This window comes from Protopterus annectens, chromosome 13.part0 (genome assembly GCF_019279795.1).
Source record: "Protopterus annectens isolate FY-2018-M chromosome 13.part0, PAN1.0, whole genome shotgun sequence".
In the NCBI taxonomy this organism is placed as follows: domain Eukaryota; kingdom Metazoa; phylum Chordata; order Ceratodontiformes; family Protopteridae; genus Protopterus; species Protopterus annectens.
Window position 1 is genome coordinate 812,040,600 of NC_056747.1, and position 26,395 is coordinate 812,066,994.

Here is a 26,395-nt window from a genome sequence, read left to right on the forward strand (position 1 = left end):
AATAGTCCTGATTACTGTGTTGATCTGTTTTACCAATCTTTTCACAGTTCGGGTCTTATTTAATTTCTGTAGTCTGTAACTTTCATTGATCTTAATATGTCTAGCCACCTCTATTAAATCAAGTAGGTCTTCCCTTAAATCATTTTTTTCTGGATTGACAGCATCTTCTTTACACTCTGTTTTCTGACAGTGATCTAAAGAAAGTTCCAGCAAATCTTCCTGTAAATATCCTCTTCAGATGCACCCTGCTTCATCTGCTGCACACTCATATGGGAACCCTTTGGCACATCACCTTGCAACATTACCTTGTCAGAGTTGCTATTCCTTCCTGCTCCTTACCTTGCTATGCAGCTTCAACAGGGCTTTCATACTGGTCCCCTACAGAAGGCTCCAGAGCATCGTCATGTTGCAAATCTTCTTCAGATGCATCCTGCTCCACCTGTTGCCCCTTAATCTGGGGCCCCACAGTTCCATCATGCTGTAACATTGCCTGTGTTGGACTCTCCACCTGTTACATGCTGCATTAGAATGATAACAGTCATTCATCTGCCTCTTTAACTGAATGAACTACTTGAAGCTTCAACAACGTGCCTTTATTCCTTCCACAGGGAGGGCATCAGAGATAGTCTTCTAGATCTGCTATTTAAAGGGATTTCTAAAAGAAGGAAAGGCGAGACAGACCTGACCAGGCTGAGAAAATATAGGAGGGAAATCACAATTGAATGGGTAAAAACATGCATACATACTAAACTAAGACTTTGATACAGTTTTCACAGAGGAAATCAGGGGAAATATATTATGCTGGCAGGGAGGCAGGGCAAAATGGTGAGAACAATAATCAGACATCAGGACAGAGATTAGGAAGGTGGAAAGAGAAACTGTCTTCCCTTTATAAGGGAGATGCACAATGACCACATGGGCTGCCATCAGAAATATGTCCTTTGTGCTAGTAGACGACCTTACAGAGATCTTCAGCAGATCATTGGCTAGTAAAGAAGTGCCTGAGGAGAGGCATGGAATGTAAAAAGTGCGGTACTATTGTACAAAGATAGAGTAGGAAACATCTGCGGAACTATGAGTCTGTTAGCTTATTAGCAGTAACAGAAAAAAATCATGGAGAAAATCTGAAGCAGAAGGCTGGTAATGTTTCTAGAGATTAACAAGTTTTCAGCACAGCAATCAGCACATGTTCTTGGCCAGACAAAGCTGTCAGTTAAACCTGATTTGATTTTACAACTGAGTTGCAGGTGAACTTGACTGGGGAGTTTAAATATATATGATCTACCTGGACTTTAGCAAGGCCTTTGGTTTAGTCTCAGAAAGGGGTTGATAGGAAAACTGAAGAAGTTGGTGGTAGGACCAAGACTGAAGAAATGGATTGCTACATGGCTGAATAGTAAAAAACAGAGGGATGTAGTGTGAGAGGATGCTGGATGCTGTCAAGAATTAAGAAAGTGACTGTTGGAGTACTGCAGGTGTTTGTAAATGGTCTAGTGGTCCTCAGTATGGTCTCCTCAAAAATATTTCAGGAAACAGAGAAGAGGATTAACCTATTTTCAAATTACAAAAAGATTTATGGAGCAGTGGAGAATGGGTGTTGCCTAGGGTAGAATTAGGGAAGGCTGGCCAAGTGGACAGAAATGTGGCATTTTGGTTACATTGCAAATAAATGCAAGGTACTTCATTGGACCACAGGACCTTATGACCTTGGTGTAAAGTATCAGCTGGGAGAGAGCAACTGATGACAAAAGAGGCAGGAAATGATATGGGGATGTTGACCATACCTGGAATAGATCACCAGGAGCAAGAGTATGAGAGCAGTGGCAGCAGCCAAGAGAATGCTGAGGTGTATCCTCAGGGGGCAGACTCGAGAAGCAAAAAGATGATGCTTCCACTCTACAAGGCTGTGATCGGACCACACCTTGAGTACTTTGTACAGTTCTGGTGGCCATATAAGGAAACTGACACCAGATTGTGGGAAGAAATTCAGACGAGAGATGCCAGAAAGATTTGTGGGATGGGAGGATATAACCAGAGACCAGAGGAGCAAGAGCTGTTCTTTCCCAAGATCAGAAGGGACAGCTGAGGCATGATGATGATGCACAAGGTCATATCAGGACTAGATGTGAAGGAGGTCATACAAGGTGAAGGGGAGGCACAGCCATCAGACTGCAGAGACTAACTACTACACTTCTTTACAAAGAGGATTTATAAATCTATGAAATGGACTAGTAGATTGGTTGTTGAAGAAGGAATCCGGAAACATTCAAGATAGTTTGGGTCTGGTGGAGAAAATGTAAGGTAAAGTTACTGAATGGGTGTGGTCGAATGTTAAATTCACTTAAAGGGCAGACTACATAATTATATTTTCTTCTTCTAGTATCAGAAAAAATGTAATGCTAGGCAAGAACAGATCCATTATACATTTTATAAAGCTTAACCAATACATTGGTCAAGGCAACACTTAAAACCAACTCTTGCAAGAACATCTTGTAGGGAATGAGGGAAGGCCTTTCAACCACTGGGGGAGAAAAGCTGAATGCCCTGGAACATGCATTATTGATTATCTGACTATAACATGATCAAGGAAGTATGAAGCATGTTTTATTACTACCATGGTACTGTCCTGCAATATTCTTGGTAGAAAGTATAAATATGTTGTGAAATGATCCCACTTTCAACAGATGTGGATGAATCAGTCACAGCAAATCTATTACATAAATCTAATTCAAATCTGAAATTTTGGAGGCCCATAGACCAATTTCCTTAACATTAATATCAAAATATCATTGACAATTCTTGTAAAACTGAATCGAGAAACTACAGTATTAGATGATTTCTCACGCAGTGAAACCAAGACATTAGAAAAGCTTATCTCACTATCAAGATTTAAGTTTGCAGCAACAATGTTAAAAGCATGAAATAAAAATATATTTAGTATTTCCTTGTTTTAATTTTCTACACATACTCAATTTTTCTCAAATCATTATCATAGAGAACAGAGAGTTATGTGACTTATCTAACACTATGCCATTAAAGTATGCACAGGTAGAGTCTCCATTATAACTGTAATTGTTTAAAATTTGCATAAAATCTTTTTTTTTCTTTGGAAAACAACAGCTACTGGGGCATGTGGTGTACTTCTCTTGTCAGATTTCATGTTCTGATCAGTGCTTTTGTAGAAGGTATATTATTTCAGTTGGCTGGTCTGCACAGATTGTTTCAGCATTATTAAAAGAAAGAAATGTTTTTTCTCATGTGGCATATTATAAGCTTACTATAAAGGGATCTCTACTAATGCCTGCTTTTGTTTTTCCCCTGAAAGAAATTGTTCAAGACATATACATTACTTACTCCTTCTAAGATATAAAATACTTGAAATATATTACCTAAAAAATTGTGAGAGTTTCAAAATATTTCATGCCAGTCTGAAGCCTTACAAAGGCAGGCAGTGTCAATGTGAGCATGTTGTCCAGAGAAAATACTGTTCACATAAATGGTTTTCTGAAGTTAGTCTATTATTACACTCTTTCTAGCTAATAAAATAGCTTGTTGTGTTTAACAAAAAAAAAAGTAGCAGATTTATATGGAATCAAAGAACATATATATATTTATTTGCAGCAAACTAATAAAGCCTTAACATTTGGGTGGCATCACTGTACCAGTTTTTAAGTTATATGATCTATTTTTCAGATGCATTTAATTGAAAACAGTAGTGATTTTTGTTAACAGACATAAATTCTGAGCACCATGGTAGATTAAGGGAGTATGTTCCTCTAAAAGCAGGTACATCAACATGAAATTACAATGAAATGATTGTTACTGACAAATAAGATCTTGGCTAAGAAATGTACATAAAGCATAAATGTTTTTAAGTTTTACTGAGACAGGAAAACAGTATCAGAACATTTAGGTTTCTATGAAATTTTATGTAATACTGCAGTCATCCTCTGTTTATGCTTAGTAATAAAACGTTTTCCAGATAGTATTATAAAAAATACATATATTACTACAGACTATTGCAAATATTTGTCCATTAACAAACATCTCTCAAAAGCTTATTCATTCTCAGGGTCTTAGAGACACACAAAAATATTGTATACTTTCTGACAGTCACCATGGACTTCATTCCAGGTTCAATACCCAAGCAACAGTATTTAATTTACTCTGGTATGGAAAATGGACTATTACAATGAGCTATTTTCTGGATTTAAAGAGGGCTTTTGAGATAGTTATCCGTAATACTTTACTGAGTAAACTGACTTATTATAGATTTTCATCTGAAGTAGTGCACAGCTGAAAAATTATTTATCTGATAGAATCTTCACAGTCTCTGATGCATATCACTTCTCTGAAACTTTAACCCTTACTTCAGTGGCTCCTCATAACTCTGTACAGGGCCCATTATCCTTCCTTTTATATATAAATAATTTACTCTGGGACTTTAACCCTTACTTCAGGGGCTCCTCATAACTCTGTACAGGGCCCATTATCCTTCCTTTTATATATAAATAATTTACTCTGGGACTTTAACCCTTACTTCAGGGGCTCCTCATAACTCTGTACAGGGCCCATTATCCTTCCTTTTATATATAAATAATTTACTCTGGGACTTTAACCCTTACGTCAAGAGCTTCTCAGAACTCTGCACTGGGCCCCATTATCCTTCCCTTTATATGTAAATAATTTACTCTGGGACTTTAACCCTTACTTCAGGGGCTTCTCATAACTCTGTACAGGGCCCATTATCCTTCCTTTTATATATAAATAATTTACTCTGGGACTTTAAACCTTACTTCAGGGGCTCCTCATAACTCTGTACAGGGCCCATTATCCTTCCTTTTATATATAAATAATTTACTCTGGGACTTTAACCCTTACGTCAAGAGCTTCTCAGAACTCTGCACTGGGCCCCATTATCCTTCCCTTTATATATAAATAATTTACTCTGGGACTTTAACCCTTACTTCAGGGGCTCCTCATAACTCTGTACAGGGCCCATTATCCTTCCTTTTATATATAAATAATTTACTCTATGACTTTAACCCTTACGTCAAGATCTTCTCAGAACTCTGCACTGGGCCCCATTATCCTTCCCTTTATATGTAAATAATTTACTCTGGGACTTTAACCCTTACTTCAGGGGCTCCTCATAACTCTGTACAGGGCCCATTATCCTTCCTTTTATATATAAATAATTTACTCTGGGACTTTAACCCTTACATCAAGGGCTCCTCAGAATTCTGTCTGCTAATGATATGGTATTTCCTTCTGCTTATAAATCTTCCCTTTTAGTAGCCTCACTATTCTAAAACAATCCCACCTCAGTTTGAAACTGGCTGTCTCCTAGTGAAATAGTTATCAATATAAACAAATACATTGTAATGATGTTTAGGACTTACAAAGCACTCAACAACATGAAAGCTCCCAAACGTGTTGACCTACTAGGGTGTACACTTCCATTTACTAAATAGCAGTGAATAGTTTCATTTATTACTAGATGACACACTTTCTTTTAGTAGTCATGTTACACATGCCATCAACAAAACTGTGTGCAACTCAAGATAGCACAAAGTTTATCACTCTTGCTTACTTCTTATATTTTTTATGAGGCCAGTAGTTTTTGCTAATACTGATCAGAGATGCCTTTCCCTTTTGGTTTTTGCATCTCTATCTCTTAGGCTCCTTCTATTTATTTATTTAAGTTTGTTTATGGCTGGGGTTCCTTGAATTTCTTGGAGGTTGGAAGGTGATACTTTATTGGTGATTTTAAGATCCATGCATTCCTGAAGTTTCCTGAAGGTTAATATAGAATGAAGGATTCTGTTCTCTGGTCTGGCAGTATTTTCACAGGATAAGTATTTCAGGAAGGATTCCACCTCAGTTTTAAGGAGTGTAATTTGATTTAGAGAAGTTTTTCACTGTAGTTTTTCTGGGGGGGTGGGTGGGGATGTTTATCCAGTGAAATAGTTTATGGTCTGATCTTTATGGTCTGGGATTAGCACTCTGTGTACCTTGGAGTCCCCATGTTGGTGATGATCAGGTGGCTTGCATCGTTTGTTTCTCCCCTTGTGGTTGTTCCATTGTTCCATTGCATTTGAGCTCTAGCCTTTTAGGAAATAGGGTCTTGGAGCTGAGCTAGGTGTGTGAGCTTGTCAATGAGTTTGGTAGTTGAAGTCGCCTAAGTTGTAATGGAGTGTGAGAGATGGTTTTTTTTCCTGTTCTCAGGAAGGCCAGTGGGGTTCCTGTGGAGGTGGGAGGATGGTTCTGAGATTTCTATAAACTGGTCAGTAGTTTTTACCACTGTTAGTTGCACCACTTTATAGTCTCTTGGTGTCAGCTGTGCCCAGGTGGTGGAGTGCCACCAACCTGGATGGTGGTGTGATACTCCCCTCCTTTTGTGTTCGGTCCAAGTTTTGGTGGACGGTCCAAGTTATGGGGCGAAAAGCCGTGCAGGGGTGCTGAAGTAGTCGGAGCCTTGGTTGTGGGGCCTGCAACATGCACGATGTTCGATGTGATAAGGAGAGTTTGGAGTTTCGGTTGGAGAAAGTTGTGTGAGGTTTAGACTCTGTAGCTTCTTGAGCATTTGATTTAGTTTCTTTATTTCTTGGATAACCTATTGAGGTGGGTTTGGGTTTTGTTCTTGCAAGTGGGCACTAACAAGACAGCAAGTGCCTTAGCAAGTGCCCTCAGAAATAGGACGAAGTGGGGTGCTTTGTACTAGCGAAGCATAGTGGCTGTCGAGCATGTCATCCCAGGCTGACAGGCATTGATCCCCTGAAATTGCTGATTTTGACTTTTGCCAATGAAATTGCCAATTTTGTCTTCATATTGGTTTGAGCATCTGGTGAGGGTAGGATGCTATCATTACTCAAGAGGGCCGCCTGCTCCGGATGCATAGAGATGTCTACATTCTCCTTTTCATGGAGAGCAGTAGTCTGTGGAGAGTGCACCAGACACCAGCATGGACAATGCATGGACCATCACCAGTGTATGGACCTTGGAGTGCCTGTGGTGCTGTGTTTATTGGGATCCTAGCTGCCAGACAGGCAGCTCAGTGTGACCTCTCCTTGTTCAGCTCACGGTGGCAGGACAGTGTCGTGCCCTCAGGATGTCACCAAAATTAAGCGTGTACTGTGTGTGTTATTACAGTAGCTTATTTAGTGTGGTGGGACTGTTTGGCTGCTTGGCTTTGGCTTTGTGGTGTGTTTGTTGTGTTTTGTTGCTTTTAGGTTTTTTTGGGTGTCTGCTTTGGAGGTCTCTGCTGCTTCTCTCAGATTTTTTACTTTATTTTCCTAGTATTGGTTTGTTTGTTTATGTGTTTGGTTGTTTTGTTTGGGTTTGCTGTTGGTTGATGTGAGACTGGATGAGTGCTGTTATGTGGTTTCTCTCCTGTCCTGAGGTTGGCTGTATGGTTGCAAGAAACAGTTCAAATATGCAGGCACCATAAGCCTTAACCAGAAATTCCCAGCTCAGAAAGGCAGAGTCCAGCCTCTCCTCCCACAAGAGTGCAGACCAACCACTTCTTCTAATGTAAAATAACTGGCCTGCCTGAAGCTCATGCTTAAACCACCAACACACTTTAGAGAATAAGAGACACTGAGCCTGCCCAGCAGTTGACAAGTAATTACTATAAATATACTGTACCACTTTTTTCTCCACTACCAGGTCACAACATGTCAGTACCCCAAACCTTAGAAAACAAATTTTTAGACTATTCAACCTTTCACCTACCACAGAACATCCTATACTACTATCCAAAAATCAAAGTGGCCCCCTGTTTCTGCTAGAGGAAATGTCATGCTTAATATTCTCAATTTTAAATTACTTAAAGAGAGTTTCAGTCCACCCCATACAAACAAATTAAATGTTTCTTCCTATTCAGATAGATACAATGAGGCCATCAATTTAATCATACCTCCCATCTCTTTAGCTATATGTGAAAAATCATTTGCAAATTGGCCCAAGCCTGTTGGAACAATCTGCCTAAACAAAATATGCTTAACAAAAAGCATTTTGCAATTAAAAAAATGAAGAAACTTCTCACAGAAGAAAGCAAATGGACTGGTTTCAGAGACACTGGTTATCATTGTTGACCACTGTTTGGACACCATGTGTGACTGATTTACAGTTTCAGAACTGTTTTTTTTTTCAGTATGACTTGTTTAGTTGACTGTGTGCATCATGTATACATTAATATTTTCTTATATTGTATCTGTATATATTGCGTCTGTCTTAGCAATTGTTATGCCTTTACGATCTTGGCAGGATCTGTTTATCACAATTTATATACCATTGTAATTACTGATGTCATTGCCAAATGGATGGTGTTGTGACTGAAAAGAGTCTTGATCAATTCCACTAACCCAGTTAGCATAAATAAATAAATAAATAGGAGATGAGTATACTATAATTATCTCAGAAGTAATGGAAAGGACAAACTTGCTTCTCAACTATGCACACATGATAAACTTAAATCAACAGCTGCATTTTTCCCACATTCAATTCAACAAATGCAAATCTAAGATTTTGATTTTAGATTAATATTTTGATACTGGATAAACATAAAAGGCTAGTGTCTAAGCTGTATAAAACTACTTTCAGCTTAGTATTAGGAAGCAACATAAATAATTCAAATGACTACAATGAAATGTTGAAAACAGAAAATGCAACAACGTCATGGGAATCTTAACAAAAATTGTATCGTAAATGTCCCTCAGTACACAAAACTGCAGTTTCCTCAGATAAAACTACTGTCGTATAAAATTACATCATCAGTAGAGTCCTCAGCATGAAAGCATCATTTTGATAAACTCCAAGATATATAATATGAATATTAGTAAAGATCTCTTTGAATTCACCTGATCAGTAAACTAAAGATGACTAAAAGTATTATACATGTGATATACTGATATATGTTCCTCTACAATCAAAATAAATTTCTAGCACCTAAAACCAGATCAGCCCTTGGTCAAGTCTTTCTCTTTCCTTTCCTTATGTACACCTCCCCATCCTTACTGATGTCCAGACATCCCTCCTGTCCAAACTGGAACAAACCTATAACAACATAGCCAGATTCGCCACTAATCTACCATACAAATCTCATCATTGTCTTGTCCTAAACCAACTCCAATGGCTAGAATTCCCCCAGCTCCTTCTCCTCTCCCAGCTACATCTTACTCACTTCCTACTAAACAAACCCTCAGCCTGCCCCTCACTTTCTTCACTTGTATCTCACTATACCCCAGCCTGCCCAGTTCGCAACTCTGACCAGAACCTACTTGATATTTACAAGCTTCAAAAAAACATAGGCAAACTTCTTTATAGACACTCTGTCTCCTTAGCCTGGAACAGACTGCCCATAAACATACACAACATCCCTAGCTCTCCCTGCTTTAAAGCTGAAGTTAAAAACTTCCTCCTGAACTCTAGAATCTGCTCATGCCAAAATCCCCCATGAACACAAGTACCTGTTTCATTACATAACCCCTCCCCTTTTTAACCTGTCAATCTGTTACAGAAGTAACAACTCCCCCTTTTCTATAATATTCATCCTAAACACTCACTTCCTCACTCAATAACTACTAGTGGTTTGAGATTTGAGAATGTCTATTACACCAATGGTAAAACACTATTTTTCAAATCCACAAGGATTCATCTGTATCTCAAGTGCAATGCAAGTGAAAAAAAATCTTGTATATAGTAGACACCTCATCACTCTGTTATTTTTATATATGAATTTTGTATTTTTATGTATCTAGTTTTGTTTATTTTCTCTCTACTGTGTGAGTATTGTTCAATTCTGTTAATTTTCTGTATTAAGGAAATACTGTAATAATTATTGGAAAATGTTCTGTATTGTCTGGAACTTTTCTCCTCAGGTCTCCACTGAAAATGGGCCACATGGCTCAGCTGGACTAACCCGGTTAACAAATGACAAATAAATAAAAATAAGTAAATGTAACTTAATTGATGATGATCCAATGGCAATTACTATTATCACCTCTCCATTTACAGGTTATTACATAACAAGAAATTAGACCAGTTTCAATCATTTAAATTTACCCAAATGGTCTAATGTAAAAGGCCAAAAACATGGAAAGTAACACAGAGAAATTTTGGATTTGGAGACCTTGACATAGTACAGCCATACTTGAAGCCAATGTGTTCATTATTAAAGAAGGTTGTAATTACAGTGCATTATTGTCTTCTAAATGAATTAAATCTGATAAGACACATATACTTAATATTGACCACATGGATTATGATCGTTGTTTTTGACAAGAAGCTGCATGACAAGCACATTGTTTAAATCTAAAATCTAAGGAGCAATAGTAAGTGCTAAATCAAACACGTTCAAGACTAGTTAGTGGTTATTAATATATAAATATTCAAAAAAATACTGTCTTACCATCCCAGAATATAAATATAGCCTCTTACCTGGTTTACTAAATCTGTCAATGACAGAACAGAAGTATAATGTATGAATATATTTTTACTATGTTTGGCAGAACCCATCTTGGGAACGGTTGTATTACTTCTGTAATTTCATTGTTATATCATTTTCTTTCGCATGGATGCCACTTTCTTTCTTACCTAAGATACATCATTATCATTACTATTTCTTACAGAACTCAATATAATTTTAATAAAAAACAGTAAATCACATCGTTTTGAATCTCAACAGCTGACAAAGGCTTGTGAGGAAATGATTCAGCTAAAGTGTGGGATGTTAACTGTTACCTGACTGACACTGAAAGATTTTCTCAGGATCACATGGTATGCAAATAAAGGGTCATGACTCTATCCTACAATTTTAAGGGAAATTAGGGGAGAAATGATTTCCTCAAAGAAAACAAATTTAAAAATCTTAGCACTGTTATGCTCCTTATGTTTCCAAATTCTATCTTTCATGCTATGTGCATTGTATTTATGGCCTAAGTTCAAAAACTGTTGTCACTGACCATAATGTTAGTACCTGGTCTGTAATACAGGGTCTATATTGGTATATGCCTACTGAATGAATGAATGAATGAATGAATGAATGAATGAGTGAATGAATATGGAAAATAAAGATAATTTGTATATACCTGGATCTCTCTGTATAAGCCTGGTATTCTGGCCATCTCTGAGATGTAGCTAATGTAGGGAATCCCTGATGTTGAGATTTATATGCTGTGTATACATAGATAACAGAAAGATGGGGCATATTTTGTATTGTAAATACTGTTTGTTTTCTGTCTGAAAAAACAGATCACATTTTGCAAGGAACACCAGTATATCATGTGTACAAGTCAACAAAACAAGTCAATGTCAGTTGCTTGTCTCTGTGTTACTCCTGAATCTTTCATGTCAATTTTCGATGAGGCTTTCCACTGGCTGACCTGTAAAATATAAAGCAAACTCCACATCTGGGGATATTTGAATGTTGATTGGATAAGTTTATCAGATTAATTTAGTTATTCTTCCTTCTGGCTATATGTTTTGTCTCAAAGAATCCCCCTATCAGAACAAATAAAAATACTGTCCATGATAGTTTACTAGACTGAATCTTCACAACAGAATCCATTTATATCACCTCTGCAGGCATTATAGTTGATTAGTATTCACCTGTCTACACTTGCTGTGTGGCATCACAAAAAGTTCATAAGATGCATAGGATATGAGCAAGATCAATCCTAATACACCTTCTGATGTTGTCAGCACTGCAGTTGGAGTTCACTGCAGGCTGCACTGCTTGTTGACACTGTAAAGACTTAACAAATATTTTCTCAGTACTCTTAACCGCACTGTTCCTCTATGTGAGAGGCATGTCTGACAAGCTAATCCTCTTACGATATCTCCACGGAGAAGATTCAAGAGGTTGAATCAAGATAATTTACAGTCTGTCTTTCAAATGACAAGCCTTCAAACTAATTTTATTGAAACACTGAAGTAACAAGTTTAGTAAACGATATGCTGCTCTCTTGTAAAAGGACATATTTTCTGGAGAAACAAATTTGAGCCAAACAAATTGCAAGAAATCCTAGAATACTACTGACAATTTCCTTATTCTTGCTAATAACTCTACACCAACTCCATTTCCTTATCCTACCAATGTTAAGATTGCAGCAACATTTGCTAATCACTTTCATAATACCATATGGTATGGTTTAAAAGCCTACATTTGTGCTTGTTTTGCACGTTTCCTATAATTAGTGTAGTCCGGAAACAGATTTGCTGTATCCAAGACTGTTTGTAAGCCTCTGAGCCCCCCAAGCCTCCCTGCCTCAGAAGGAAGCCTTCTAGCTTATCCGTGGGTGTGATAAGCACTATGTAGCCTATCTACCACAAGAGGAGTGGTTTCCAGCCCAGAAATTGTAGCTTATTGGCTGTTTGGGCAGTTTTTTCCATCTCCTTCAACTTTCTGGTCCGGATAAGATTTGCTGTATCCAGGACTATATGTAAACTTCTGAGCACCCCAAGCCTTTCTGTGTTGAGGGAAGCCTTCTAGCTTATCAGTGGGAGTGGTAAGCACTAGGTAGCCTATCTACCACAAGAGGAGTGGTTTCTGGCCCATAATTTTTAGTTTATTGGCCGTTTGGGCAGTTTTTCCATCTCTTTCAAATTTCTGGTTTAAAAGCCCGCATTTGCGCTTGTTTCCCACCTTTCCTGTAATTAGTCTAGTCCAGATAAAGATTTGCTGTATCCAGGACTGTTTGTAAGCTTTGGAGAGGTGTCAAAGTTTGCTCTTCAATTTTTAAATTAGATTGGCTAGTTCTCTCCTCTCCTGCACTTTTACTAGCTTATTATTCTAGCACTTTACCATACCAGCTTCTTGTAGCAATTATTGTAGCACACAAAAGTGCTACCAGCACTAAACATTCTACAAGGAAACAGCTCCAGTACTTATTATTAATGCCCACCCCTCCAGGCATGTCTAAAGGTCAGTTCCCTGTGTTTTCCCCTGTTAACCTGGTGAACTTGGGTATCCTGAGGCAATGTAGCAACTGCCTCATGTACACCGACAACCCTCTCCTCTTACATCCCAACACTCAGACTTTCGAGAGATGCACTTATATATCCAAATTGGAAGCCACACACTCTCCAGCCAAGACCGGATTAGCTGGCCAAGAGGAGAAGGTTAACACTTGCACCACACCACATGGAACACATAGCCCTCCAGAACACACACCAGCACTGCCTTCACATAAAAACACAAACCACACACCCACCTTCATGGAGGCTCTCAATAAAAATCTATCCAAACAGCAGAGACCTCCAAGGCAGAAATGCACTTTACCACCACAACACAATGCTAATCACGAGACACATAACTCTCCTGAACAGTGTGCCACTCAGCCAAAGCCCCTAAGGCAGAACTGCATGCCCAGCACACTAGTCATAGGTGACTTGATAGTGAGGCACACTGATGTCCCACTCACTAGGTTGAATAAGGAGAAAGTAACAGTCAGCTGCCTGTTAGGTGCCAGGATCCACCATATAACGCACGCACTCAGGTCCCTCAACAACAAGTACAAATATGCCTATCATTGTACATGTGGGTGTGAATAACCTGACACGTACCTCCCTGGACTACATGAAAAGGGACATGGAGGAGTTCTCGGATTATGTAGCCCAGGTGGGTACGACCCTAGCCCTGAGCAGCATCCTACCATCACCCAGAATGATACCACAGTACAAGCAGAAAATTATTGATTTCAACAATTGGCTAAGTTTCTGGTGTCATTGTAAGGGGATCCAGTATCAGTCTGCCTGGGATGACATGACTGACAGACCTCGATGCTTTGCCAGAGATGGCCTGCATCTGTCACCCCTGGGCTTCTGGATACTGGTCAAGGCTCTTGTCACCCCTATAGTGCAGTGTTACCACTGTAACAGCTAAAAACAGATGCAATCTGAGGGTCATGCTGCTCAATGCTAGAAGTCTAAATCTCAAAATGCACTCACTTGAAGCACTCCTTAAAATGGAGAACATCAACATTTGTGCTGTAACAGCGACCTGGTTCAAGGCAGCAGAAAGCACCACTGCACTACCAGGCTATAATTCATTTCACACCTTTCGGCCCCAGAACTTGGACAGAAGCTCCAAAGGTGGTGATGTTTCCATAATCATAAAGGATATGCACACCTCCAAACTGGTAGCCCAACATAATACCTCAGAGATACTTCAGGTGCAGCCAACATTGGGTAAGACAGCGATTCAGGTTGTAGCCTGTTATAGGTCCCCAACCATGTCCCAAGACATTCACTCCACGTTCCTAAGCACTCTAGAGAATATTAGGGTCCAACCTAACACACTCATACTGGGTGACTTCAACTACCCCTCCATTAACTGGGAAGACTACTCATGTACCAATACACTTGCCCAACATTTCCGGGAATTCATTAATTCCAATGCCCTGGACCAGCTCGTTCTTACATCTCACTAGAGGTAGCAACATCCTTGACCTGGTCATTACTAACATGGGTGACTGTTGCTCTACACCAATAGTCAACTCCTCCCTGGTTAGATCCGACCACAAACTAATCACCTTGGAAATCCACATCCCTCCCACCCACACATCCCCCCGCAAAGGTAACCACCATGAAATACTTCTCCAAAGCTAACTTTGGGCTCCTAAGAACAGTGGTGGCTGGAGAATAGTTGCATGACCGCCGAATCATGCACCAATGCACTGTACTAACACATACACAAATGCATGGATCTCGCCATACCCAATAGAACCAAGATGCTCTCCTCCAAAAAAGGAAGCCAATCTGGTGGTCCCCTGCCATAAATAAGCTGTACAACAGATGGAGGAAATTGATGCGGAATAAGTTGAAGTCCCAAGACTGGAAAAACTCCCTTATTAGCCTCAACAAAAAGTTGAGATCCCTCATCAAATCCTCTAAAGCTAGCTATGAAAACAGACTTGCAGCAGATAGTAAAGACAACCACAAGCCCTTCTATAGTTATGTAAAGAACCTCCATGGCAATACCCAGATTTGCTCTGAGCTACTGCACAATGGTACCTTCTATACTGAGCCAAAAGATACTGCCAATATACCAGCCAACAGATTCTGTGCCAACTTTACCCCTCTCACCCCCCCCAAAGGACCAATCACAATACCAGTAGATTGCCAGACACCCAGTACTGCTGCTGTACAGGTTAAAACAGCACTGTCCAAGGCCAATAATACAGCTTCTATGGGGCCTGACAATATCCCTGGCTGTGTTCTACATGAACTACAGAGTGAACTGCCACCTCACCTGTGTGCCCTGTTCAACCACAGCCTCACCTCAGGCTTTGTCCCTACTGAATGGCGCACTGCTATAGTCATCCCTCTCCACAAGGGATGAATGACTACAGACCCTGGGAACTATCGCCCCATTAGCCTGACAAGTCTTATATGCAAAGCTATGGAACGCATCATCATGGACCTAATAAACAAGGGTATAGGGAATCTCCAAACTCTGGATCCCACACAGTTTGTTTTTGTGAAGGGTAGGTCATGCCTGCTCAACTTGGTTGACTTCTTTGAGTCATTCACCAGAGCTGTGGATGAAGGCAAGGTGGTTCATACAGCCTACCTTGATCTGACCAAGGCCTTTGATACCATTCCCCACTCAGGAATCATAGAAAAACTCACAAAGCTAGACATCAGCCCCTATATCACTAGGTGGGTTGCAAACTGGCTCGGAGATAGAACCCACAGTGTGAAAGTAGCTGACTCCAAGTCAGACTGCCAACCAGTCATGAGTGGAGTCTCACAGGGATCGGTCCTGGGTCCTCTCCTGTTTGGTATTTACTTCTCAGAAGTCCAGTCCAACATGAAGGGACTCTGGCTGACAAAGTTTGCAGATGACTGTAAGTTGGGAGCCATTATTAACTCCCCAAGTGATGTTGACATCCTACAGGAAGGCCTCACTTGAGACCAATGACTGGTGTCAGAACCATGACCTTAAGCTCAATGCCAAAAAATGTGTCTTCACCCCTTTGGGAAAAACCCAGTTCTCATGAACTACTGCATCAATGGCAGTCCACTGAACACAGTAGGTGTTATAAGAGATCTGGGAACACAGGTTGACAGCAACCTCTCCTTTGACCACCACACTGCCACTGTGGTCAGAAAGTCCTTCTATGTGGCACATCTCATTACTAAGGGTTTTGCATCCAGGAAGAAAGAGGTCATTGTCTCCCTCTATTCCTCCCTCATTAGGCCAGTCATTGAGTACAATGCCCCATTTGGCATGTACCTCACTAGACACCTGCAACAACTGGAGAGGCTGCAAAAGTACCTCACAAAGAGGATCCTAGGCCTTAAACACTTGTCCTATATGGACAGACTCAAAAAACTCCAACTATTCTCTGTCTTGTATCACCTACTTAGAGGCGATCTCTGCTTGACTTATAAAGCAATGTCTGACCCAGCTCTGTTAGAAATTCTACATCTAAAGAAATCCCAGTCCCTCTGCACAACATGCTCCAGAGACCTCAACCTCATTACCACAATCAACAGAACATGGAGGAGGGACAGGTTCATAACCCAGAGACTGCCCATGCTATAGAATAGACTTCCCATACATGTCAAACAGAGCACCTCACTGGCACTCTTTAAGAGAAATCTTTGATGCGTGGATGGGAAATAGAAACTTCACCCCGGGGATCACTCCAGTGGCTCTACTCGACAGAGGCACTGGAAACTAATGTCGGATGGCACGATGCCAGGGTAATCCTATGGGCTAGGCTTGTAAAGGCTCCAGGGCCATTAGCCTAGTACACACCTATGAACCTATGAACCTATAAAAATAATAATTATAATAATGTCAAGTAATCAGCATGTTGATTCATGCTACCTATCATGAGTGCCCTATTGTCTCAATTCATCAACAAGAATGGCATACTGTCTCAATTAAAAAAAATCATTATACACAGTATATAAACTCATGACAGTTGACACCAGAATCAATTTCAGTTAATAAATTGTTACTTCAATTTCATAAAGTAGTGCTATCACTGTATGTCCAATCACTATACTCATGAACCACTCAATTAAGCAAGGATAAACTCTCTCAATAAGGAAGCAAGCTATAGTGCACCAATGCACAAAGAATGAACCTCAACATTTTTAGCAGTTACTGTTTAAAATGTCAATCCATAATTAATTCAATGGGTAAAACACTGGTAGAACAAAAGGACACGACAGGTTAGGGTAGGGGGTGCTAACAGGTGCTACCAGCAGTACCCTATAGGACTCTCTACTAGTGCCACTTCTTTTTGGACTACTCTGCTCAAATATAGAAGTAGAAAATGGGCTATATCAAGCCAAATATACTAATGACAGCAAAATGGTTAACATAATTTATTCAATAACAGATGCTGATGTTTCTAAGATGACCTACAAAATACAGATGTGTTGCAGTGGGAATAACCTCAGCATTAATATCAGTGAATGAAGCATTGTGACACTTGCAAAGGGCATAATTTATTACTAAAAATAAGTATTCAAATCAAAACAAATTAAACTAGTTTGAAAGATCAATGGATGATAGTAGACAACAGTTTAAACTTTGTCTAGCATATGAAACTCTCATGAAAGATTTAAGGACTATAATAAATGACAATTTAAACTTTGACTAGTGTGCATCTACCAAACTCAGAAAAGCATATTCTGTAGCCCATCTAGTTCTAACAGGCATTACTAAGCACTCCAGAAAGATCATTCTACCATTATACCTCACTGATCTAATTCACATTATTGAATACAATGTAGTATTTTGCAACCTCCAAAGAGGTCACCTGAAAGAGTTTGAAAAGGTACAGTGATTTCTTATGAGAAAAAAAACAAAAGGGTTATACAACTTGAACCACTTACAAAGGCTTCAGGAAGTGTTATTATAACCTCTTTCATAGAGCTTACTAAGAGTTTACATGTATGATATAGTGCTTCTTAAAAAAAGTTTATTTCTGGAACACACTCCTGAGGGAAATAACACAGATTGGAGAACCAGGCACCAAAAATATGTATCAGTAATAAAGTAAACCATGACAGACAGATTATGCAATACTTTACTAGATTAAGGAGTAAATTTCCCTTACAATTGGACGTCTATCATTAACTTTCTTCAAAAATAATCCAGTTATATCTCTGGAGAAATAGAATATAACAGTAGGGTTATAACCATCAAGCTTCCTGAAGGCTAATAGGTTGTATACTTGACATTCAGTCCTGTGAACCCATAAACCTGTCGTGTCTATTGGCTATTATTTCTCCTGTTTCTAAAATCTTAGAAAAAGGTTCTATTCACAACTAGTACAGCATTTAAACAAACAATAATCTTAGCTTTCATGTAAGCATGGTGCCAGACCTGACCATAGTAGTAACACTGCCCTCCTAGATGTTACACATTATACATACTCTCAATTAGACCTTAGTCAGACTGTTAGATCTATCTTACCAGACTCCTTCAGTGCTTTTAATATTCTCAGTCATAGCATACTACTAAAAGTACTTGCCTGTTGCACTCTCTCATCTACACCAATGCTAGGTTACATTTCACCTGAAAGATAGAGATCATCACAGTGGTTCAGTGTGATTAAGATCTGTCTTACAGCTAAAGGGTTTTGGGTTCAGTCCTGACCTCTGGTCACTGTGTGTTCTCCCTGTGTCTGTGTGGGTTTCCCCAAATATATCCCAAAACATGTTGTTCAACTAAATGCTGTAAAAAATCTACATCTGCACATAATGAGACTTATCCTGCCATAATTTGGGCATAATTTACAGTTGAAAAGTGATCATATAAAGTGGTACACATATGTAGTTTACAAATCATAGGATCATAGGATGTTACTAGGCTAATGGTCCTGGGTCCCTTACAAGCCTAGCCAAAAGTTTATGCCCAAAAAGGAAACCTCAATCAGCACCTGTCACCCCTGTCAATAAGGGACACAGGTGGAACCCCTGGGGCAAATTTGTGGTTTCCCATCCACTGGTTGCACTTGAAGAGGGTCAGCAACATACTTTGTTTGACGTGTATGGGAAGTCAATTCCAGAGATGGGGCAGCCTCTGGAAGACAAACCTGTCTCCAGCAGGTTTTGTTAATATCACATATTATGATTTAGGGCTTTCGATCTGATAATGCATAAGGAGTTAGGCTTATGGATATGGAGTATCTCTAGTAATCTGTACAACACCGAGTAGAATGATAGTGATTTGAGCCTGTCCACATAGGACAGGTGTTGGAGGCCATGACTTCTCTTTGTGAGGTATTTCTGTGACCTTTCCAGTTGGTGCAGGTGTTTGGAGAGGTCCATACCAAACAGAGCATTGTACTCAGTTATTGGCCTAATGAGGGAGGAGTACAGAGAGGTAATAACCTTATTTTTCTGAATGCAATCCCTTTACTTATGAGATGAACCAAGTAAAAGACTTTTCTGACCACTACCACTAAATGATGGTCGAAGATGAGATTGTTGTCAAGCTGTGTACCCAGGTCTCTCACCACAGGTTGTGTGCTTAGCGGGTTGCCACTGATGGGTAATCAGCAGGGGGCATGTTTTAGCCAAATAGTATGATAATACATTTTTTTGCATTTAACTTAAGGCCATGACTTTGGCACCAGTTATTTGTTGCTGTGAGACCCTCTTGTAGTATGTTAACATCATTTGGGAGTCAATGACAGCACCCAACTTAGGGTCGTCCACTAACTTGGTCAGCCACAGGCATTTTGTCTTTGCCTGGACCTCTGACAAGTAGATGCCAAACATTAGGGGACCTAGGACAGATCCCTGGGGAACACCACTAGTGGCAGGTCTGCTGGCAGAGGTAGAGGCACCTATTTTGACCTTGTGGCTCCTATCAATGAGCCAGTTGGCCACCCACCTGATGAGATAGGGATTTATGCCAAGTTGTGTTAGCTTTTCGATGATGCCCAAGTGGGGGATTGCATCAAAGGCTTTGGCTTTCAGCCAGGTTAAACAGGCAAGATCTGCCCTTGATGAATTCGAACTGTGTGGGGTCAAGTGCTTGGAGATTGCCTATGTCCTTGTTTATGAGGTCCATAATAATATGCTCCATGGCCTTACAGATCAGACTTGTCAAGCTAATGGGTGATAGTTTCTAGGGTCAGTAGTGGCATCACCTTTGTGCAAGGAGATGACAATGGCAGTTCTCCACTCTTCTGGAATGAAGCCTGTACTTAGGCTATGGTTGAATAGGGTGCTCAGTGATGAGCCTAGTTCTTGCTGGAGATGGTGCAGTAAAATACACCCTGGAATACTAACTATCAGGTTCTATGGAAGCTGTGTTCTTTGCCTTGGATAGGGCCTTTAATACTTGAGCTACAGAGATGTGAGGTGCGGGACAAGTATCGGCAATGTTGAATGGGCCTTTTGGGGGACAGGAGAGTGACGTTTGCACTGAACCTATCTGCTAGCAGCCTGGCTAAGTCAACAGAATCAGTGTAAGTGGTACCGTTAAGAACTAATTTGGAACAAACCTGGGCTTTGTCATGGAGTGTCCTGACATAACTGAAAACAGCTTTGTGGTTACCCTTTGTTTTAGAGGCTAGTTTCGATTCATAATTGGCTTTGGAAGTTTTCACTAGTGAAATAATTTGCTTGTTGAGGCTAAGGAGGGAGTTTTTCCAGTTGTGAATTTGTGCATTCTTACCCTTGGACAATAGTTTCTTCCTTTTGCTGTAAAGCCTGTTGGTAGAGGATGTCCACCAGATAGGTTTTCGTTTCCTTGAGGAGCAGATTTCAGTTATGTTGGCTATGGCTGAGTCCATGCAGTTGTACAGGTGCTTGTATACTGCACTGGCGTACTGTTCAGCATAGTTGTCTGCATCCTCTGAGGGGGCGGCGGTGTGAAGCTACTGATACCCTTCCTTAGAAGGTTGTAATCAGCTTTTGGGAAGTTCTTTAGCTTGGTTACTGCTTGGGGGGTTGGATGGGATACAAACTTCGAATGAGACAGACCGATGGTTTGATCTCACCAGGGAAGAATTTACTATGGGATGGTACAGCAGTTGTCCATGTTGTTGAGAACCAAGTCTAGAATGTTATCTCCCCTTGTGGGGGATGAGACAAGCTGGTCTAGTGTGTTAAAACTGATGAAGTCAAGGATTCGTTGGGTGAGTGCATTAGAACAGGAATAGTTCACCCAGTCTATGGTGGGGTAGTTGAAGTCACCAAGGATCAGGGTGTTAGGGGTACCTTGATGGAGCCAAAAAGGTCCAGGTAGGAGGAGTGGGTGTCCTGAGTCATGGAAGGGGGTCTGTAGCTGGCTATAACTTGGATGGGTGTTGTTCCAATTGTCAGTTGCACCTGGAGCAGTTTTAGTGCATCATGCTGGCAAACCTAGAGGTGTGCTTATCTTTAATGAAAATAGAGACTCCACCACCCTTAGTCTTCCTGACCTCATTTTGGGGTCAGACTGTGTCAAATGAGGTATAGCCTGGTAAGGCAGGGATAAATAAATTAATTAAAATTATGTCTATCAACTGGATTAGTGCAATTTATCAGCCACAATCTTTAACAGCCAGTGTTCCACAAAGATCATTTCTGTGTCCTCCTTTCTTTATACTCTTCCCCACTTTTAATTTTTCCCACTTTTGAAGTGGTAATTAATGCAGTTTGCAACTGATTTAACTATGTTGATCCCAGAAGAGACAAATATCCTAATTATCACAAAACTACAGGTCTCTTTTCTCTCTGTAAATACAATGCTCTGTAGGACTACATCTGAATGATAATATTTTAAAAAAAGTGAAAGTTATTTAATAATATATAACTATCCAGATGACAAACGATTACATGTCTATGCCTAATAGTCTACCTATCACCATATAATTCACCCATTGAAGAAGGGGGCACCATTAAATTATGCATCATCAATGACAACTACCTTTAGTTAGACTTGCAAATAAAGAATTTAATAATTAGAACAATTTAAAAGTTAGGTATATTTTACAGAGACATAACATTTTTACCTGCCATAATGCCTACTGTTAAGATGTACCTTCTCTTATATATTCTGTGCTTCATGTTCTCAATTTGTTTGTAATAACAAGCACATGGCCTAAAATATCATCGTGATATCTGCATCGAATTTTACAGCGGGCTCATAAACTCTATCCCTAGCCCATTTATCAAGAACATTCAATGTTATTAATTGGTAGCACTCAAAGTTATTAAATGTGCATTTGCTAACCTTCATTCTCAACTTTTGCACAAATTTGGGCAATCCTATAATAGGATTCCTGGGTTTGCTGTTGGGTATCATGGCAGAACTCACCATTGTCTTTCTTTTTACAAGCTTACATTAGCTAGACTTTCCTCTTCATACCAAACCAGTGCATAAACTATTAAACTCATTAAAATGTTCTTCTCTGAACTTGATGCAATTCTCTATAACATCATGCTACTTCTGGTGGAAGCGTTGGTATGGCTATCCTAAAACAAAGATGAGGTGTTTAATAGATAAACAGCATACACAACGCAACACGACCGCTGCGAATCACAACAAATAAATAGAACAATAAATCCGGTGCAGTATTAAGCGCTTTTCGTCTGCAAAATAAATAGACTTCTTCAGATACTAACACACCATTCGAGTGTTACTTTAAATGTGATACTAAGGTCACATATTTAAAGTTCCGCTTAAATTTAACACTTTGTAGGCTTAAGTAAACCATTGCTTTATATCAGTGTTACAGGTATATATAATAAGTATTAAAAACATTCAAAAACATTCAACAGCATTATGTAACATTATAAAACCTTGTAAACATTAAAGATTGTCAATTGAAAATTAAAAAGAAGTTGAACAACCCTACTATACTGTGTGAACACTGTGTAACAACTGTTTACATAACCCAGTCGGGTTATACATAGTTTTCGGTGGTAAACTCATAATTTGTGTGTTTATACATATATGTTACATCCAAATTATCGGTGCCTGTGCCATACTACTTTAACTTGTTACTTATTACTGTGTGCTTTTCAAATAAAAAATACAGAGTAAAAGAATAAATTGAATTATAAGTACTCTTGTTTAATAAGTTCTTGTGTAGTGTGTAGTTATTAATAATGACCGTGTTATACTCACAATGCCACCAGCGTATACTCTAATATATGAATTTATAAATTTAAAGTGAGGGAATATATTTTGTTCTTTATTTCTACCTTATACTTGCTTCTGCCAGTTATTTTGACCAGTTTTTTAACTTTAATATGTAAGTTATTGAATATAGTTCGTTTAAACCTGGTGACCTACATGCATCAAGTCTCAATTGCCACAATAGTTCTGTTTTCTCTAAGAGTAAAGATTTTGGGCCTCCTCTTGTCATGGTTTGCACCTTATTTTCCTGGTCCAATGTTTGTTCAATTACTTTGAACTTGAATGAGTGGTTGGGGTACTCCGCACAGTGTTTTGCCAAGGCATTGCCTTGTTTGCATCTACTGATTGCATATATGTGGTCATAAATTCTATCCCGTAATCTTCTATCAGTTTTTCCCCCATAGAAGGCTGGGCATGCCTGGCATTGTGCTATGTAAACCACCGATCTTGAATTACAGTTGAATTTGTTCTTAAGTATGTAATTTCTATCGCTAATCACAAACTTTTTACCAATGTCTATATATCTACAGTAATTACACATTTCACATCTCGACATACCTACAGTCCTGTGTGTACTGTTGTTCTGTTGTTCTAGGATATTTTTTAGGTTTTTACCCCTCCTGTGTGTGATCACTGGAGATTCTCCTACTTTTTGAACAATTTCTCTGTTTGTTGTGAATAAGTGCCAGTTCTTTTTCAGGATGCCCATAATTTCCTTAGCTCTTAAGTTGAATGTTAAAACAAAACTAATACTTTCATTCTTTACTGTGGCATTGGACCTAGGTATAGTTATAAGAGAATCGTATGGGGTGTTAGTGTCCTTGGTGTTTTCAGATGGCACCTGATATGTAGTTAACTCTAAGTTTGTGACCACTGACCATGCTCCTTTATTTAAAATTGGTTTGTATATTCCATTTTCACGCTTCCTTTGGACTTCAATGGTAATATTTAGGATTAAGTCTGTTGGGTAACCCCTGTGTGTAAACATATTACTCAGGTTATCACATTCTGCTTTAAAGTCATCCTGCGTGGTGATCATTCTCGCTGCCCATACTAATTGCCCCTTGATCACAGACTTTTTCTGATGGAAAGGGTGCAAACTAGTGTAGTGCAAGAGTGAGTTTGAAAGTGTGCTTTTTTTATAAATCTTAGCTGTGTAGTATTGTCTTTGGATGTCTTTATGTAATTCATCATCCAGGTAGCTAATGTTGATCTCCTGGTAATCACTTGTGAATTTTAAATATTCAGTTGTACCATTGAAGTACTTGACTATTTCTGTTGCTTCCTCCCGTCCTCCTTTGATAATAAGGAAAATGTCATCCAGGAAGCATGTATAGAAAGAAATATTCATTTTTAGATGAGCGTTGTCAAGTACAAACTTATGTTCCCAGTATGCCATGACTAAATTGGCAAAACTGCTTCCACATGGGGACCCCATAGTTACCCCAATTTTTTGCAAGTATAGCTCATTGTCAAATGCAAAAAAATTGTACTCCAGCACTATACCTAGTAGTTGTTCAATTAATCTTTGCTCTGTGTCACTTGCCCCTTTTGATCTTATCATTCAATAACCCACTCTATACCCAAATTGTGTGAAATAGATGTGTACAAATCACAGACATCTACTGTTAGGAAGTTACTATCTGCATTAAACTCGAGTAAATTGATTTGTTCAAGGAATGTCCATGAGTCTTTGCATATCTGTTTTTCCTTGCTGATGTAAATCTTTAGCATAGCGTCTATGACCTTAGCACATGGGTATGTAATAGACTGGCGGGCATCTACAATGGCTCTCATGGGGGGGGTCATTGATATCTTTATGTATCTTCACGACTCCAAATAGAGTTGGAAGTCTAGGTAAAGACATAGTCAGATAATTATTTATATGTACGTCAGTTAATGAGCCAATAAACATGTCATTGATAAACATTTTGATTCTGTTGTAAGCTATGTTTAACTTGTTTAAGCTCACTTTTTGGTAGGCTTGTCCTTCAAGGAGTTTCAACATTTTGTCAGTGTATTGCCTTATACCCATTACTACTAGACCACCCCCTTTATCCGGTTTCATGATACAAACTGGTAAATTTCTAAACTGTGTTAACATCATCTTATCCTCTATAGATACATTATCTCTGCTTGTAAAATTATCTCTGTTGCTAAACAAGTTTCTGATTTCTATTTCACACATGTGATCAAATAAGTAGATAAGGGGGTAGATTGGTGGGTTATATGTACTCGCTATCCTTAGGTCTTGCCTATCACATGTTCTGTTCCCTAGTAGTACTGTCAAATTCCCAAAGTCCCTTAGCAAATAGTTCAACCAACTTGCTATCGATGGTAAATTCTGTGTAGTTGTAAATTTTGAAGTCCCCTTTCAAGTGTGTTATAATGTTGCAACTGAAAGAAATAGGCTCCTGTTCACCTATTTCTAAGTTCTCTATTGTCTCCTCCTGTTGCTGGCAGAATGTGTATTGTGAAATTTCGTTTGGTTCCCTCTGTAGTTGTTCCGGTTCCTCCCCTTCCGACCCTGGTAGTTTTTTGACTGATGTTGTTGCTCGTTTTGAAAACCACCCCTATCAAAATTATCATTTCTAGCCATGTTAGAGTTCTCTGAAGGCCCATTAGCATCGTGACTAGTCCCACATCTTGGTTGAACTATTTGCTATGGGACTTACATTTGTCCCCTCTAACAGAGGTGACATAGCGGAAATATTATTGGACTTTAAACTTTACATCAGAAAATTGAATTTGACAGTACTATTAGGGAACAGAACATGTGATAGGCAAGACCTAAGGATAGCAAGTACATATAACCCACCAATCCACCCCCTTATCTACTTATTTGATCACATGTGCAAAATAGAAATTAGAAACTTGTTTAGTAACAGAGATAACTTTACAAGCAGAGACAATGTATCTATAGAGGATAAGATGATGTTAACACAGTTTAGAAATTTACCAGTTCGTATCATGAAACAGGATAAAGGGGGTGGTCTAGTAGTAATGGGTATAAGGCAATACACTGACAAAATGTTGAAACTCCTTGAAGGACAAGCCTACCAAAAAGTGAGCTTAAACGAGTTAAACATAGCTTACAACAGAATCAAAATGTTTATCAATGACATGTTTATTGACTCATTAACTGACGTACATATAAATAATTATCTGACTATGTCTTTACCTAGACTTCCAACTCTATTTGGAGTCACGAAGATACATAAAGATATCAGTGATCCCCTCATGAGAGCCCTCGTAGATGCCCACCAGTCTATTACATACCCATGACCT